General features: G+C 32.2%; 1 pseudogene; it reads right to left on the bottom strand.

Moving 5' to 3' along the window:
• Positions 1–4,449: 4,449 nt before the first annotated feature.
• On the bottom strand, positions 4,450–5,471 carry LOC113181390 (palmitoyltransferase ZDHHC6 pseudogene; annotated as a pseudogene).
• Positions 5,472–17,344: the final 11,873 nt, after the last annotated feature.

Here is a 17,344-nt window from a genome sequence, read left to right as displayed (position 1 = left end):
TCTCATAAGAAAGAACCATATAGCAATTTATCTGCAAGATTTATTGCAATGTAATAATTTAAAACACTATATAAGAGCTTTTGATTTGATAGGCCTTTAATAGCTAATTAAGAGTTATTACAGATATTCTATTTATATTCCTCAATTTTAACATTAGTACTTCACAAATTGATCCCTCTAATACTCAGAGCACAAAATATTTATTTATATTTTAATATAAACTACTGTGTTGAATTTCAAATAAGCTTAACCTGTATAACTAAAATATAAAGTAAAATTATTATTAAAATAATTATAATAATCTCTTTTACCCCATAACACTGGGTAATTATGACATGTTGTTTTTGACATTGACATGCATTATTGGTCATAGTTGCAGATCGAATGCTATTTCCCGAAAAGCAAAATATAATCTACTAATATGCAGAGAGCTAGCTAGTAAGGTTAGCAATGCTGATCAAAAGAAAGGTGTGCAAAGATTGCATGAAAGAAAAATAATGCTCCCATCTAAAAATGAATGTGATAATGGCTGTAAATCAAAGTTACACTTAAACATAAAGAATTAAGGTCAAAAGATTACTATCTATTTGATAGGATTCCTAAGAATCCCATCAATTTCAGATTTAAAAAGTCAAGTGAAGTAAATCATCAAACAGAGAGTTTAGGCATGTCTTCAAGATTCTCTTTGAAATGTGCACTAGTGCAGTGGATATCAACACATCCAAATTTGGAAAACGTGGTATCACATAAAGAAAATAGAAATGAGACTATTGCCCATGTACTTGGCCATTAAAAATTACTTGTAAGAAACCAAAGACCACATCATAAATAAGTGTGCTTTCATAGATCTAACTTAGTAACCATTCTTGTAAGAATAATAGAACCAATAATTTATTTAATTTTAGTGTACATAAATTTTGTTTTACATTTTTAGCTAAAATTTAACTTGGTTTTCTTTATGACAATATACTGAGAAGTATTTTACTCCAACAAATTAGAAGTATTCTTTATAAAAATCTAGACAATAAACAACATTTAAACCTTCACTCTGAAAACATTCTTTATACAACATAAATTTATTGAAAATTCCCTAAATACATTACCAGAATTTAGTAAGTTACATAGATGCTGATGAAATGAAGCAATTTTTGCCAGTCCTATGGATGATTGACATGAGAAAAGCACATTTTGTCATGTTGTAATTATCATGATTAGTTAGTTTTATAGTAGTGGAAATTTCTTATTTCATTAATTTAATTGAAGCATGTCTTTGTATTCTTAGGACATAAAAATGTTAATAAAATGAACTTTACATTAGAAATGTTGTTTCAAGAATTCATATGAGTAGTGATTAATTGTTGAAGGAAGTACCTATTATTCAACAGATATGTGCTTGCTAGATTTCTGAATTAGAGAATAATATAAAATATCTATAAACATATACAAATTCTTTGATACTAATCAATTACTCATACTAATATCTGTAGGATCTTTAATGATGTCCCTTTTGTCATTCCTGATACTTTAAGTTGGTATATTTTTTCCTGGATTAGTCAAACAAGAACATTAACAATTTTATTGATCTTAAATATTAGCTTTCTGATTTGAGTAACTTTTCTATAGTCAATACCATAGAAAAAGTATAGACTTCTACTTTTTATTTTTTCATTTCTTGTGCTTTCTTTCCTATTTCTTAAAATAGAAGCTTTGGTTATTGATTGAAGGCATTCCTTCTTTTTCTAACAAAAGAGTAGGAAGAAACAAAGTTCCTTCCAGCACTGGTCAGTTGCAACCCATTTATTTGGGTGGATTTATTTGAGTCTGATATTGATTTTTTTCACTCAGTTTAAAATGCAGTATTTTTCAGTTTGCTTTCTGACTCTTTAACTTTAAAAAAAATAACAGGATTTATAGTTTATCTATTTCTTCTTGAACAAGTTTTGGTAGTTTGTACCTTTTAGCAAAATAGCCCATATTATTCATGTGGTCAAATGTACTGCCATGTATTAGTTAATATTCTTTCAAAATAAATTACTTTTGAAGGTAGTAATTAAAAACCAACAAAGATTATCTCACAGTATTGTAAGGATCAGGAATATGAGAGAAACTTCACTGGTAACTGTGGTTCAGGATCTTTCAAGAGATAAGAATCCAGTGTGGGAGATGGGGTACAAATATCCTAAGGCTTAAGGGAAAGAGTCCAGTTTGGGAGTTGGGGCCACCATCATCTTAAGGTTCAAGTTCACCTGAAAAATCTGTTTCAATACTTATTAACAGGAAATATTGAGAGGTCTTGATTTCTCCTGGTTGATGGTCAGAATCTACTGTTCCTCACTATGTGGGCATTTTCAAAGGCTACCTCAGAGTCCTCAGGACCTGATTCTTTTGCCTCTTTCAAAAGCTATGAGACAAAGGAGGGGGAGGGGTGAGGGTGTGGAGAGAGAGGAAGAGAGAATGAGAACTCAAAACACTCTGTCTCCAGTGTTTCACACCCCAAAGTTATATTGTCTCTTCTGCCATATGCTATTGGTCACACAGATGCTTGGGTTACAATATGTATCTTTTATTGTTGTGTTACATACTATTTGTTGGGTTTCATAATATTTTTCCATTTCATGAAAATTGTTAAGAATATATTTTCTTTGGCATCTAGAACTGATTTCAACACTTTAATAATGGTGCATATTTACTGGGGACTAATTCATCATTGAACCATCAGAAAATATGCTAGTATTACCTATTCTATAAAGAATATTCTTGCTGGATAATTATTTCTACATTGATGGTTGTAAGTGTCAATGTTATTGTTTGTTTTCCTTTCAAGACTTTAAAAAATGTCACCTTCTTGTGTTCACTGTTTTTGTTGTTGTTGTTTGTTTGTTTTTTAATGTAAAAATATATTTTATTCAGGAACTATGACCACAGGAAAATAGTGAAATAGGCTGAACTCTGAATACAACAAGGAAAAGTGGTAATTTATAGCTAAGCAGTGGGAAAGGGTGCTATTGGAGGACTTGGCTGAGGGGACACTGCTTAGAGGATAGGTGATTCTCAACTAAACTAACCTCACAGGAATCTTCTAGAGATAGGCTGCTCAGACATTATCTGGGGAAGGTAGGTGAGGAGTTTGGCTAGATAGAATGGGTCCAGGGTAAGATTTACTTAGCAGGATTCTTGCTAAATCTAAAGGACAAGGTTTAGTTGGGAAGAGGATTCAGAGGAGACTGACAAAAGTTGGTCAAGGAGAGAGTCTGTCATTTGGTTCTACTTTTTTTTTTGGGGGGGCGGGGGGGGGCATAGGGATGCAGTACCAGGGATTGAACTCAAGGGCACACAACCACTGATCCATATCCTCAACCCTATTTTGTATTTTATTAGAGACAGAGTCTCACTGAGTTGCTTAGCACCTTGCCTCTGCTGAGGCTGGCTTTGAATTTGATCCTCATGTCTCAGCCTCCTGAGGCACTAGGATTACAGGCATGTGCCACTGAACCCTGCTACTTCCAACTTTTGGCCACTGTGATTGTGACCATCTGTGCTGTGGTCTTTGAGCACAGGTTTTATTTGAATGCATGCTCACCACTCTCTTGGGCATATTCCCAGGAATGGAACTGCTGGGCTGTGTGGTGGCTGTGTAACCTGTGGAGGAACACTGGCCTTTACTTCTGCACACAGAAGTAAAGGAGTTCTGTTACTGACATATTGGAGGTCACAATTCTGCTTTGGAGGTGAGGAATCTGAGGCTCAGACTACTCATAGGATAACAAATAACAACTATCATTTATACTGAGTGCCAGCTATGTACAAGACATCTTGGAAAGTGACTTCCCTATCATTCTGTTCTCACAATCATGAAACAGGTGTTGTTTGTGTTCAACATACAGATTGAAATACTACATGTCAGCAAGACCCTGCATCAAAAAAAAAAAAATGGGGCTGGGGATATAGCTCAGTGGTAGAGCATCTACCCACCAACCCCCTCCCCCAAACACACACAAAATTAAACATTGTGAATAATTTCATAGAGTAGTGTGGCCCAGGTCCAGCTGACTAAATTTTGGGCTTTCACTGGTTCTTCTTCATCTTTGTATATAGAACATTAATTGATTTGGATGAAATGTGGCTCCTTTCAGGGGAGGAAGAGGTGGTCAAGAACAGGGACTTCAAGGCAGGTGCAGAATGGCTTCTCCATTTCAAAATGGTGATAAAAATACCTAAATCACCGTACCAACTCACCTTTGAGGAAAAGGGCACCTTAACCAGAGTAGGCACATTGTTTAATCTTTTAGTAATATGTACAATTCTTTAAGTAATAAAGCAGACTTACAGAATAATTTCACTCAAACAGTGGCTGTTTTATTCTTTTTTCTTCTTACCCTCTGGAGCTCTGTTTGTTTTGGCATCATAGGGATCCTTTCCCATATCATCCTCTTATTCTTAAAACACCTTCTAAAAGGAATCATCAAGAATTCTGTCTCCATACAATCAGTCCCAGAACCCTTTTATGGTTTAAAATGAATTCTGCTTTTTGTATTCCCTCAGCCCAAGGGCTTGTGAAGAAGGCTTGGATTCCTTTAGTTAAAGGATAGCAGTCACCAATATAATCTTCCATGACTTTACAACCAACACTTCTGAATCTCTCACCTGCTTTTTGGTTGAACCGCTCTGTTATTCAGCTGGACCTGTGACAGCATCCTCTTATTGGCCACTCCAATCCATCTCTTTCAGGGACCCCTGACCATGTAAATATCTATTTAAAGTTCTTTCATCTACTTCCCATATCATAAGGAAAAACAAAAATTTCATCTAGTTGCTAATATTGAACTTGAGTTTTAGCCTTCTCTTCAATGATGATTCAATAGAAGTTTTGTTTCTAAGAATTATTTCATCCCAATAGTTATGGTTGTTCCTAAAAGTAATCCCAAGGCAGACAAGTTGGCATCAAATGAAGCTAATCCAAAGGGCACAACTGGAAGAGGAACTCTCTGGTCTGCACTCATGTCACTGTTCACTGGGTTCTATCCAAAGGACTGATTGCAGAGCTCTATATACAGTCATGATAAAAATGAGTGCAGCAAGGACACAAGTCAGGGGTGCTGAAAGGAGAAACAGTGTGAATGAAGCACATGCAGAGTATCCCTTTTGGTGCAAAAGAATGCCTTCCACCTTCTAAAGTCATGGATTTCCTTTGTCTGGGCACTTACCATGTGCCATTCTCATGCCTCCACGCTTTGGCATGTCAGTGCAGATGCTGTCATCTCCACTATGAAGAATTCAATACCCACGGCTCAGCCACAGCATTTCTAGGAAGACATGGGCTCACCATGAACAGACTTCCTCCACCTTGGATATTCTGTCACAAGCAACTCTGCCTCCTCTGACCCAAAGCAACAGGTAGCTGTTGAGGCTGCCATTCCTGCTCTGTGCTCCTTATTGCTGAGGGGCAGTAAGGATGGAGAGTTGCCCCTCATAGCGGATGGCTTCTGGTGGGAACCCCTTTCCGGTGGGGATGGTTGGCCTGATTTTGAGGGGTCATCTTTGAAAGCACTGATCTCTCTGTAATGTAACTATTTTTCTTTTCTTTTTCTGGATATTTCTAGGCTTTACTCCTTCTCCTTTCCCTGGATTTTAATGCTAACTGTGGCATATGACTTGATTTTGTCTGTGTATCCTACTTGAACTTATCTGTCCTTCGTAAAAAATGCATTATTTATTAATACAGGGAATTTTCAACATATTTGTTTTCAAATGTTATTTTAAGTCATTATTCATTGATCTTTTTCTTCATTTCATATTACACTATTAAAGCTGTTAATAAATATTCCCTTTCAGATACAGTACTTACATCTTGGAATCACAATTGTTTTTTATTTGCTTATTTATATATTTCATTTTATTTTCTGAGATTCTTCACCTGTTCATTTTATTCACCTTTTCATAATAGTTAAACTTGTTTAAAATACCTGTTTTGAAGTTTCAAGATCTATGTAATTGTACCATCCGTATCAATTCAACTTTATAAATAATATTATGACACATTTTTCTGTGTCTTCTTCATATTACGTAATTTTTATTTTATGCTATATGATTTTAGAACCATTTCATTGGGCCTGTTTAACATATTTACATATATGTAATTTAATTTAACACATATAATACATATAATTTGGTGAATCTGTCAATAAGTGTATAGCAATGAAACCAAAACATTTGCATGATACATGAAATAAATTCATTCTTAGGTTTAATAATATTGAATTTTGTTTTGGCAGGGGCTCAATTAATGACAGGATCACCTTGAGCATTTCAAGTATGATTGATTATTTGTTACAGATGATGCATGTTGAATTTCTCTTTGATCCTAGAACACATTATTTACAATATGCTGTAGTTCTCATTGTTTATCCTATCTGGTGATTTGACGTGACTAAATTCCTTGGTGAAGTATGTCTACTCTAGGTGATCCAGAATCCTAACATTTCCAATGAGTAGTATCTCCATTTTGTTTTTAGTGTCTCACCAAATACTTTTGGTTTGGCTTTATGAAAATTCACCTTGTGTATACACATGTCAACATGGATCAGGGATATGTAGAGTTCTTAATACCCCCTTCTGATCAGTTCCTTCTTTATTGCCTCATAAGTTCAAGCAGCTTAAGCAGCACAGAATTTCAATTTCTTTCATCTTTTTGCAGCTAACTGTTTTGACTTGTACTCTATTTTCATGTACCATAGAGTATGCCTCCAGGTAGGATGGGATAAAAAAATACTAAGCTCCCATGTGTGTCTCCTTTCTGTCAAGAATTGCAGATCTTCACTATCCCTTGCTTAATACCTGAAGAGTTGACATATATTTTGTTGAATTTTACAATAATTTGTGATGGAGAATCTATTCAATATCTATTTACTTGTACTTAAATATTATTTGTTGAATTAATAAAATAATACAAAATCAGGATTTATAAATGGGAATAATAAACCTTCCATACATATTAGTTGATTGAGCATATCATTCATACCTATGTTGCCAAAATCTTGGTCCTTATCTCTGATACCAATCCAATAACAAGGACACGGTTTTGAGAAAAAATAAAAAGAAGGTTTATTGCATCACTAGCAAAGGAGAAACACAGGGATTCTCATCCCAAAGGCTATGATTCTGCCTATCAGCAGGGACAGGGCATTTTAAGAAGTGACTCAACAAATACATTCTCTGAAGACCAATCAGCAAACCCCAACATAAAATTTGATGATTTTATGAGCAATGTATTTGATTATATTTGAAATTAATAATTTTTCCTGTTTTATAACTAGTTTGATTTTATACAAGTAAACTTATGCATGATTATTAAGATTTAGGAAAATGTAGAATGTACATTACTGTGAAAACTGACTAATAATTAAAGTATACAAAGACAAACAAGACAGTTTATTTTGACAGACAATATTGCCTATCCCCCATACCACTTTGTCCTGTCAGAAGAAACTAAAACCCAATGACTTTATTTCAAACACATTGCTTTTGAAATAACAGCAGGGATTTCTGGGCTTCTCTGCATCTCTTGTTTACTATCTAGTGTCATGCTTAATGATCAACATTAAAGTTATTGCTTCCAAATCACCTTAATTAGGGTTGCAAAGCTTTAGAAAGTTCCTTTCAATAGCTCAGATCATCAAATTAGATTGCCCTCATATATTGTGATTATATAATAAGGTTCTTGAAGTGAAACATCATAATCACATTTCCAATCAGACATCCTGCAGTTCTGTTGTAAAGAAAATTTTCCTACCTGGAGTATTTTCTATAAGTGAATACTGCCATGGCTCTCCAGGTCATAGATGATTGAACCAGGTAAATAAAACATAGCCACGCTGTATCTATGACAGCCTCCTACATTGTGCAGTGCCCAAACTGAGACAATACAGTTTAATTGAATGCTCTTTTAATTCTTTTAATTTGGTATTACAGAGGACATTTTTGTGTAGTCTTAAACTTTTTTTAAGGTAAACTTAAAAGAAGTATAATATTCTTGAAGTATAATATATACAGAAGTATATACTTGAAGTATAATATATACAGAAAATCACATAAGTTAGCATGTATGAAAGCTTGGTGAAATTCTTTAATTATTAAGAATATCTGGTATTGGGAATTTTCATTTCATAAATTTTGATATTTTCTGATCACCAAGAGCTCATTGTGGCATTCATTATCAAGACTTCTAACACTATAAATTACCATAAACTGTTATTCTATTTCTAATATTTTTTTAAATAAATGAAATCATGCATCACTTGCCTGTTTTTGACTGACTGAAGTCTGGAAACACATCTATGTTATTTCTTTTACTAATGGTATAATTTTTCTTTTTAGGTAACACCATTTTTATGAATATTCTAGAATTAATCTATTGTATATTGATGGATTTACAATATATTCATAGTTTTGATGTTTACATATGTTTACATATTTCTTATACATAATTTTGATAAGTAATCTAGTGGCTAAAATATCAAAAAGTAAATAGTATTTTTAGCTCATAGATTATATGTACCTATTCTGCTACTGTAATTATTGCCTTTACTAGTTTTCTATTTGTTATAACAAATTGCCATAAGTTTAGTGATTCAAGATTTAAAAAAAAAAGTTGCTATCTTAAGAGTTCTAGGGTAAGAAGTCTAAGTTTGGTAGGTCTGCATTCTCTCTGGTGCTGTCAGGAGAGTATTGTTTTCTTATTCAGATTCTAGAAGCTGTGTTTGCTTTGACTATTGGCCTATTAGGCTAACAGCTGCCATAATCATGCCTCTTACTACTACCATAGATCTATGCCTTCATTTTTTAAAAAACTTGCACTATCACTCAGCTGACCTAGATAATAATAAAATCGGTTTCTCAGCTCAAGGTCCTTATGATCATATCTACAAAGTTCCATTTGCCATGTAAAATAACATCAAAGACTGTGGGAATTAAGACAGACATGGACCTTTTTATAGTAACCACAATGTGGAAGGAAATATGGGAACACTAACTTTTATGTACCACTGGTTTTGAAGATCTTTAGGATATGACTTTTATGAATAATCATCTGTTACACCTGGACTGCTATTTTTCATCTGGAAAACAGGAAGTTGGGAATCATTGAGGATGATATTAGAATATGGTTGCCACTCTGTGTGTGTGTGTATATGCGCACACGTTTGGGCCCATGGAGACCTGCATGTGAATATGGAGTTCTAATTGACTCAGTTTCTTGGGATAAATTTCTCAGAATGAATGAAATTTTATACTCTTTCAAGTAAAGGCTATAAATTAAGACAAAGTAGAAATGACTCTCAGATCTATTAAAACAGTTTTAGAAATAATGTATTAGTCAATGTAAATCTCCCAAGTGTGAAGATGTCTTTTTATGGCTACATTTAGTTTTTAGGTTCAAGATTATTTACTCTAAAACTGCCTTTTGTGAATAGATCTTTTGTAGCTATAATAAAATTACACTTCAAAGCCATTAATTTAAATACATGGTCTTAGTATAATCTGAGGGTGAATAAGAAAGTATAGGTAAAAACACTATAAAATTTGAGGTTTTTTTTTTTTTTTTTTTAAACTGGGGATTGAACCAAAGTTTGCTTAAACACTGAGCACATCCCTAGACTTTTTAAAAAATATTTTATTTAGAGACAGGGTCTCATTGAGTTGTTTAGGGACTCACTAATGATTTTTAAATATTGTTTTAATCTTTGTAGTATTCTTTGCCCTATGGATATTTTATCATACTCAAAAACCTAACTTAGATTCACTAATTGTATTTTGATAATGCGTCTTTGTACTTTATCTCCCAATTTGATCTTATTTAGATTATTTTAGTTAACTGAATTCCAGCCTAAGATATGCAGATGTTAATATATGCAATTGGAGAAGGCATATGGAAGTCATACTGAAAGAATTTGTTATATTGAATTGTATATATTCCATTTTATAAAAAATTGAGTAAGTACTTTTCTTATCATTCCATAAAAGTTACTTCATAATTGATTTAATTTTCATTAAACAATTTTATTATTTTCTTAAAAAAAAGGAGAATTGTGGTTTTATTTTATTTCTATTTTAGCTTATCAGTTATATCAAGTGTAAAACCAGAAGGAAAATTTTCAATACTAAATCTGGATTAAATTATGTTAAATTGAGCTCTGAAACAGTATTATTTCATATTTTTCTGCATTAATTGTTTTAAAATATGATATTTATCTAATATTGTAAATACTTACACTTAGCAGATTACATTAACAAATTTGAGAAATATCTGTCAGATTTTACATAAATGTTATTATCTTTCATTAAATATTTTTAGGTCATTAATACAGCTCTGCTTTATTTAAGTAAGACATTTTAAAGTTTTTCAAAATTGTTAAGACCTAAAGCAATTAATAATGATTTTATTTATGGTTCTGTTCATTTTTATCATGGAATAATAAGGAATTTTTTATTATTGTGCTAATTATTTATATTTTAAAACAACTAATATAATTGGAAACTATTCCCTCTTTTTTTCTATTAGACTTTTCCAAAAATTCTCTTCTACCACATCTGATGCTCAGTATGACTTGTGTTCATATCTTCAGGTTTTTAGTTCACTTTGTCTTTTTCAATGTATTACATAATCTTCTTCAATGGCCTTGAGGCTTTATGGCACAATTCCTACATATGGGCCCCAACTTAAATGGTTTTAACTTATGATTTTTTTACATTACAATAATGTAAAAATAACATGTGTCAGTAGACACTGTATTTCCAATTATGAACTTTGACCTTTTCATGGGCTAGCAACATGTTTTAAGATATTCTCTGTAGATCTGGGGAAGCTGCAGCCAGCCACAGTGCCAGTCAGCTAACCAGTCACGAGTACATAATTGACACCATATTATGCTGCTAACATTTCTTTAACACGGGTATTCACTAATTTGAATGAGATAATACTTCATTATGAAATAGTGTTTGTGTGAGATCATTTTTCACAGCTATCAACTCATATAAGCATGTTTAGAACTCATATAAGTATGTTTAGGACTCATATAAGCATACACCACACTAAGTGATGGTGTTTGGTATGTTAGATATATTAAATGTATTGTTGACTTCTGATATTTTGAATTTACAATCAATGTATTGAAATATAGCCCTGATACAAGCTGAAGAGTATATGCAATGTGATAAGCAGGTAACTTGTGGTATTGATGTCTCAGGAGTCTAATTAGGTCACAATATTACTGTTACTTAGCAAAATCAAACATTACCCAATTTTAAAAGTAAACAAAGAAGGGTGTATGTGTGCTGAGTTCACCAAACTCACATATCTGCTTCTGCAAAAGTGTGAAGAATCTGATGTTCAAACTGTGATATTCTAGCATTTTAAAATTATTCCTTCTAGATTTTGATGCTTTACAGTATTCTTGTTTTCAGTAATTCAATTTTTCTTGCTTGATAAAATATTTGACATTTCCAGCAGTCATCATGTTATTTGGTGCTCACGGGGAATGGCGACCCCAATTGCTGCTTTTTTTTGATGTATTTTTAATAAAGGACTCACGAGCCTCAAGATACTTTAACAACCATGATATCTACTTCTAAAATAGATCTGACATTGTCATTAGTCATTCAGAGAAGTCTGAGCTGTTAGCCTACTTTGTCTTTTCACTGGACATCAAATGCTGAAGTTTACAAGGCAAAATTTCTTTTCCTCTCAATCAGATGTCCGCCTACTATTTTAAGGAACATCAAATTTTGTACTGCAAATGTAATTCTGGAATAATTAGTCACATAGTTTCTTTTCTCTTCATTTCCTCACCCTATTTAGTCTCTAAAATTTGAAATATAATCCAAATTTTCTTAGAATTTTGATTACTTTTCCCTTACGAGCATATGTAGCATTCAAAATGCTGAGATAAAAGAAATCTGAAAAACATTAAATGCAACTGGAGTGTCTTTTCCCTACATGTTGTTCTTATCCACCACCAAACAATGATTTCTGTTTCCTGTGCTGTCAGTTCATCTCATTTCAGTGTCAAAGAGATTGGTAAATGAGGTCAGATGTGCTTCCTGTTTTTAAACTCAATTCTTATAAAACTGCTGAATTTGTAATAATATAACACAGGGACCTCAGGACTTATATCCATAAATCCTAGCAGTTTAATAAACAGTGTGTTGTCAGTTTGTTTGAACCATCTGACAGTTGAGGAGGGCTCTGTTAGTCTCTGATGGCATCATGCTCTGGTGTGATACAAACTACTAACATGAAAATAAATGGACAAAGCCCACAAAACCCAGATTTGTCCTCTCATAAAATGTTGTATATACTGTCCTATCATACATAACTAGTCTATGTATGTCCTGCTGAAGGAAACAGCAATGCAATAAAATTGTAATATACCAATTTCTGAGGTAAGACATGAATCTCAACATTTTGCTCTATCACACACAAAACCATAAAATTATTTGTTTAATTGTCATAATGGCTATAGTCTATGTTAGTTCTAACTAATACTTATGAGGCTATATGATTCCTAAACAGTTTAATTTGTAAAATAAGCAGGTATAATGAGTTATTTGTCATCCTACCAACATATATAAAATAATAGTTGACTTTTTATTTTATTTATTCTAATTTGTTATATATGATAGCAGAATGCATTACAAATCATATTGCACAAATAGAGCACACTTTTTCATGTCTCTGGTGATACATAAAGTAAAGTCACATCATTCTTGTTTTCATACAAGTACTTAGGTAACTGTCTTTCCTATCCCCATGCCTTCTCCTCTACCCTCCCACACCTTTGCCCTATCTAAAGTTTATCTATTCCTCCCATGCTCTTGCCCCCCCTCCCCATTATGAATCAGCATTCTTATATTAGAGAAGACATTCGGCATTTGGTTGTTTGAGATTGGCTAACATCACTTATCATTATATTCTCCAGTTCCATCCATTGACCTGCAAATTCCATGATTTTATTCACTTTTAATGCTGAGTAATATTCCATTGTGTATATATACCACCTTTTCTTTAGCCATTCATCTACTGAAGGATAACTGGTTGGATCCATAATTTGGCTATTTTTTTGTGAATTATGTTGCTATAAACGTTGATGTGGCTGGGTCCCTGTAGTATGCTGTTTTTAAGGCCTTTGGGTATAAATGGAGGAGTTGGATAGCTGAGTAAAATGGTGGTTCCATTCTAAGTGTTCCAAGGAATTTCCATACTGCTTTCCAGATTAGTTGCACCCATTTGCAGTTTCACCAACAATGTAAGCTATACATATATTTGTGTGTGTGTGTTAAGATTTTTGAGTTCTTTATATATCCTAGAGATTAGTTCTCTATTTGATGTGCATGTGGTAAAAATTTGTTCCCATTCTGTAGGCTCTCTATTCATGTCATAGATTGTTTCTTTTGCTGAGAAGAAGCTTTTGAGTTTGAATCCTACCATTTATTCATTCCTGTTTTATTTTATTGTTTATTTTTTTGTATAGACATTATAAAATATAAGCTTATAAGAATGTATCCAATGGTTCAAGAAAATATTAAAATAGTATACAAATTAGTGCAGTTCAAGTAAGAAGTTATAGTTAATGTCTTATTATTACATATATTTATTTATTTTATATTTCTACATATTTTATAGCTGCCTATATAATCATAATCTTTTTGAATTCAGCATTAAGCACTATTCCAATAAAAAATCTATTTTAAAACAGTTTCATATTCTTACAGTCTTCAATTATAAATTAAATATTTATATTTGACATAATTCATCCCTCCCTAGATTTAAATCAATATGATCATGAGCATTAGCACATGGAAATGGATAGTGTGTATGCACACACTGGAGTACTAATTGTAGATGATATATCTTGGGTTATTTGAAAAATGTCATTTATGAATATTTTGCCCATTGGTACCACCAAACTCTTAAAAAACTGCAAATAATTATTTTTTCCACAGTATCTTTTCAACTAAAAAGTTATATAAAGTATGTAGGTACTTAATGCATACAAATTTTGTTAATTGGAGATGCAATTTATTAAAAAATAATAAAAACACTTGATTAAATTGTGCATCTCTAATTTATGCAAATATATGTAGGCATCTCTCTTTTATATTTTTGATAATTTTTGAAAACAATATTCTGTGGTAAAAATGGTATCAATCAGCCAGGTGTGGAGTTACATAGATATAATCCTAGAGACTTGGAGGCTGAAGCAGGAAGATTGTGAGTTCAAAGCCAACCTCAGCAATGGGTTTGAACTAAAGCTACTAAAGCAACTCAGTAAGACCCTGTCTTTAAGTAAAATATGAAATAGGGCTGGCAATGTGGCTCAGTGTTTGAGTGCCCCTGAGTTCAATCTCTGGTACGAAAAAAAAAAAAAAAAGGTGTCAATCAGTCCATGAGCCACATTACTCATTTTATCAAGACAAGATGCAAAAACAGGTGAAAAGATTAGAAAATTCCTTCATCTATACAGTATTTACCTATGTTCAATGATACATGTCTCCTAGAACAACATTTGAAATAATCACCATTACTCACTGGAATAATACAAATTGAATCAATCACTTTACATAAAATATTTATGTGGAACAAATTTTCATTATGTGACTATATTTTACATTGGTGACATTGAAACAAATTCATTTTCAAAAAGACTCTTTGTTTTATTTTCCTGTTGTAGAATACTTGAAGCTATCCAAATGGATATGTTTAAAGAGCAATAAAGTTTGATAATATGTCATTAATGTAATTTTTTAAAAAAAAAAAGAAAGATAAAAGAAAAAGAAGAAAAATTGAATTCAATAGCATCACCCATTGTAGGACCACATTCCTATATGAGAAATGTGGAATTAAGTGGTGGTTGCCCCATTAGACAAGACAAATTCTCTTCAATTTTTTATACTCTCCACCTGGCCTTTTTCAATTATTTACATGACCTTTTGTCTCACAGGACATCAGAGTTTACTACTTTGGCACTAAACCATAAGATTTCAAAGAAACTTTAATTCTGAAAAGACCTAAGAAGAAAACTTTACCAGCTTCAGGGATAATTCAGGGTTTATGTTTTGTTTCGTTTTATTTCATTTATGGTAATGCAAATAATTATAAAGAAAGAAGACGAGGCAAATCACATATGTTATCAGGCACTGGAAATAGTAGCTCACCCAAAGATTGATTAACAATTATTTATTGGACTCCCATTGTCATCAAACACTTGTAACAAGAATTGCCTGTCATCTGAATTTCCCTTGAGCTGATGATATCACATTAAACTTTTCAGAACTTTCCTCACTATACATATTGTTTATACTCCTAAATTTAACATCAACTTTAAAAATGAGTAAATCACATTTTGCATCTCTAAGACAATAAAAATCTGATTGAAAATAAAGCTTTCATTTCTTCTTGTATCACACAATAAGCAGCTAATGCTTATGCAAAGATTTTTGTGAGTTTTTTATTATTATTATTACTATTATTTTTTAATTTGTCTGCAGAAACCAAGATCAAACTCCTTAAGGTTGAAAAAAGAGCAAACATATAAAGACATTAGTAATATATCTGGAAATTAAAGAAACCTTAAACAATGAAGGTTTCTGAAAGGAGAAACCAGGGTCTTGGTTAAGATTTACATTTCAAAACAACATATACTAACAGAATAGCAATGTCACTTGGTTTTGGTAATCTTTTTGTCTCTTTGCTTTTATATTTAAAAGTCTAGGGAAGGTAGAATTTATCCATTTTAGATCAGTTGTCTCTGTCAGAATTATTATCTTTTATCAGACAGAGAAGGACGTATGAATATAATGAACACTAAGAACTATTACTTCATTTTAAGGCCTTTGGCAAGAAGAGGTCATTATTAAAAAATAAAAAAAAAATAATTTCAAAAAACCTAAACAAAGAAAAATTTAATGGAGATAATTTTTCCTGCCTAAGTTGTTTATCAACTCACATTTTCTGAATTTTCTGTGAAGGAACATTACAGCAAAAGATAATATATGGTCACTTTCATTGGTGCTTAAGAGTTTCAAACATGCTCATTCTGCATTTGCTATATACTGAATATTAAATTTAAGCTATATAATTTTAATACAATGTGTTATATCTTAAAATATTTAATGTATTCACCAAAATCTTAGTTTGTTAGTGACAGATTTTACAGTTTGAAATAATACATTTTGAAATTCATTTATGTAGTACTACAATAGATGAATTGAATTGATTTATAAGTGTTAAGTTCAATATTATTTGATTTTAGAAAGAATAATTATGTTTCAATGAAGTAGTCATTAGAAATATACTATATCACAAAATATTTCAAAGTGACACTAAAAATACATGTTTATTGTTAATTGATAATTATTTCTAACAATTTGGTGAATTGCATCTCATTTAATATCTCATATGGGTTATTACTTATTCACTAAAATTAGTAGAAAATTTTGTCCTTAATAGGGGTTAAGTTCTTTTCCCACTAACATAAAACAAGCAATCTGACATACGCATTTGTGTGTGTACTTGGAGTTGTTTAATGTGGTGGATCCAGGACTTCAAATCCTGTTTGCCATCTCATTGTTCTGGTAGCAATGATAGCCTTGAGCACTGGTAGTTACCAGTTTACACAGAGTGCATTTCCTTTACAAAGCTTTCTGTTTGTTAAGAGAACAACTCTGTCCTGAGAATTAATTAGTCCTCTGACTTTTTGCTCATTCATTAAAGATGGTGCATAATTTTTAATCTTTCCACCTCAAATCATGGAATTATTTTTTGAACTTTCAAATATTTGCTGAATGTTCTCCAATAAAACATTCTGTGTCATTGAAAACATTCAATATTTCTGCTTTACAATGTAGTGGCTAGAAGCCACATGTGGCTACTAGGCATTTAAATGATGGTTAACATGCCTGAGGAACTCAAATTTTAAATTTAATTATTCGACCAATTTCAGGTGAAGTAGGTACATGAGGCTAGTAGTTTTTATTACTGGGTAATACAGGTCCATTCATATTGTTTGTTCTCACAAAAATGTTTTTTATTTTCTCAAACCAGATTTCTTTGCTTCTATTCCAAATCAGCTACTGATTCAAAAAATCATATCCAGTCCTTAGGGTTAGAGTTTATAGCCCCTGAGGAATCTTTAAGAAGTGTGACATTGCTGTCATCTATTTTCCAATCTGTTATCTAACACTGGTGACAAACAAAATGTATCCCAAACCATATGTTTTTTCCCCTTTAATTCCCTTTCCTTATTTTCTTCTCTATTTTCAAAATGTAAGATATTAGAAGACAGAATTATAA

This window comes from Urocitellus parryii, chromosome 10, assembly GCF_045843805.1.
Source record: "Urocitellus parryii isolate mUroPar1 chromosome 10, mUroPar1.hap1, whole genome shotgun sequence".
Classification (NCBI taxonomy): domain Eukaryota; kingdom Metazoa; phylum Chordata; class Mammalia; order Rodentia; family Sciuridae; genus Urocitellus; species Urocitellus parryii.
This window is presented reverse-complemented; position numbering and strand designations above follow the sequence as displayed.